Here is a 2,543-nt window from a genome sequence, read left to right as displayed (position 1 = left end):
GTCCTATCACTCCATGCTGTGTCCTATTGTACCTTCCTGGGGTTCTATTACTTTGTAAAGTAATACGCTGTACCCTAAAGTGTCCCTTCACTCCCTGCTGTGGAAAATGACATTTGTTGGTGTAATGACACTTTTTATACTGTTACATTGTATCTAAAGTTTCTATCACTTTCCCTGTGTTACATTGTATCCAAGAGTTCCATGACTTTCTGCTAGGTTACATTGTATCTGAGGGTTCCATTACTTTCCCTGTGTTATTATCTCTTTGAGGGTTCTGCTACTTCATACTATGCTGATTATCTGTGAGTTCAATCACTCCCCACTGAGTTACTTTGTATCCCTGAGTTTCCTGCCACTTCCTGCATTGTAACATTGCTGCAATCAGGGAATGCCATTCCAGCAGGTCAGGTTCCCAGGAGAGCAGGGTGTGGTGTGAAACCTGAATCTGTACCTGTCCAGGGCTGGAGAAAGGGGGATCCACTGTACAGGAGGCAGATTGGGGTCAGCACAGGGTCTGAGCCCAGCCTGGCACACAACATACCTCAATCCCAGCTCTGTCCAATCACTTCCAGCTTGTGGCAGCTGCTGCACTTTGGATCTGTGCTGCTGATCTTTTTTTTTTCTCTTTCCTAAACCAACTTTATTGAAAAGTAACAAACCTCACAGCGTGACGTAGGCCAGAAAGGTAAACACACCAGGTGGAGAGGTGAGGGCGTGTCAGTTACCCGCACAGTCTCCGCCTTCTGCCCTGGAACAAGAATCCTGCAAAGGGTTAATTTAAAGGGATTTTGTACTAAATATTCTGTGTGTTTCCTACATACAATACAACGCTATGCTAAAGATTAATACATACAGCTGCAAAGCAAAACATAGCAGAACCATGAAATGATAGGAAAGAGGTTTTTTCTTGCCTATAGTTACTCAGAATCATATTCAGCATCAAAATATTTTTTTAAATTGCTTTTATAATATCAGTACAGTTTTTACTATTAATGATAATAATAGTAACAATATACAAGGCAAATGCATTGATTCTGACTTTTTGAATTTTTTATGATATCTCCTAAGCTTCTAAAGCTGGTTGTACACCTTACAATCTGATTGTACAATTACACTAAATGGCTGTTGGTATATAGATTGTAAAATTAAATTGCAATGTGTGTGGTCAGTTTTATATAGGAAAGAAGGACACAACTTACAAAGAGTATTGCAGCATTATACATACCTTGCCATAACTTCTGGTCACCCATGTTATCTATAAATAGCGATAAGGTTTGGGTTTGTCAATAAGGTGGGATAGCAGTGAACTTTGGACTTTCATCATATCCCCAAATCTAAGTGAACTTTCACATAGAGGGAATGTTATAGACCAGGGAACTCAAATACACAGAGGGACGAAATTAAAAACTTTGACCAAGTCGCGGGTCAAACTTGAAATTTATTGAAAAAACGATCTGAAAAAGAAGAAACAAGAACACATGAGAACAGCATCCAGTAATATGCAGTGGATTGATCTAAATTATTTAGATTGATTGTTTCTTCTTGTTTATTCCTATTGAGATTGTTTTACTTTGCCAAAGAATGCAATGTGAAACCAAATGAATTGCTGCATTCATTTGGTTTCACACTGCATTCTCTGGCCCAGTCATAGAATTAATTTAGCAATAGCTCTATGATAATTCCTGATAATATTAATCCTGAAAATTCCTGATTATTGGGTTTGCCTGTCAGTATAAACTCTGCGGGGTCCACGCGTAGGCTGCTGTTCAACGGACACGAGTGATGCCGCTACTACAATTCCCGGCGTCATTTGCTTCTATAAAATGCGGGGCCACGTATAGGCAGAGAGGCCGCTGGCCAAGAGACACGAGTGATGCCGGGAATTGTAGTAGTGGCATTGTACTTGCGTCTATAGGACAGCAGCTTAATATGAATTGCAGCTGGCCTGCCATTACTACAGATAGCAGCGGGCCAGCTGTAATTCATATTAAGAATTCTTTTGGGGGCCAAAAAAAACGACATGCTGGGCCAGATTTGGCCAGAGTTTGACACCCCTGTTATAGACCCTTAATGACCTGGCTGACCATTTAGCTATGGTCAGCCAGATCACGTATAAATAATAGTGGGGGCTTTGGTATGGGCCAGCTCTATCCCTATAATAGTGTTCACTATAGACAGTATGTCAGAAAGCTGAAGCAGTGTAGACTTACGGTTAAAAACCATGCAGTTAGATACTCCCAGGAGCATGCGCAGCTCCAGCCTTGGTTACTAGAGAAACCCAGCAAATCCCGGCTTCCCTTGCACATACGGGGAGAATTAACTTCTGCATGCATACATGGGAGTTCCATCATCCTGGCACAGCCAATCAAGATAGCTGAAGATCATCTCCTGGTAGAAAAAGGAAGGTGGTGGCTCCATGTAATGGAAAGTGGATAGGTAAGTTGGTGTTCAGCTGCTGAGCTCTCCGCCCCATTTTTCATCACTATTGGGTTTTTTATTGGGGTTTCTGGGTTTAATTATTTTGTGGGAGGTTTATTTTGTTT

At 41.3% G+C, this 2,543-nt stretch overlaps 1 protein-coding gene across 1 annotated transcript in view; it reads right to left on the bottom strand.

Annotated features, from left to right (window-relative positions):
- The window catches only part of PATJ (PATJ crumbs cell polarity complex component), a 111,973-nt gene extending 111,291 nt beyond the window's left edge, over positions 1-682 (bottom strand). Inside the window, exon 1 of the mRNA XM_072419386.1 lies at positions 542-682. The gene's annotated coding sequence lies outside the window, so the exon portion shown is untranslated. The remainder of the gene's footprint in view (positions 1-541) is intronic.
- Positions 683-2,543: the final 1,861 nt, after the last annotated feature.

Source organism: Pyxicephalus adspersus, chromosome 8 (assembly GCF_032062135.1).
Source record: "Pyxicephalus adspersus chromosome 8, UCB_Pads_2.0, whole genome shotgun sequence".
NCBI lineage: Eukaryota > Metazoa > Chordata > Amphibia > Anura > Pyxicephalidae > Pyxicephalus > Pyxicephalus adspersus.
Note: the sequence above shows the minus strand (reverse complement) of the source record. Positions and strands in the feature narration are given on the sequence as shown.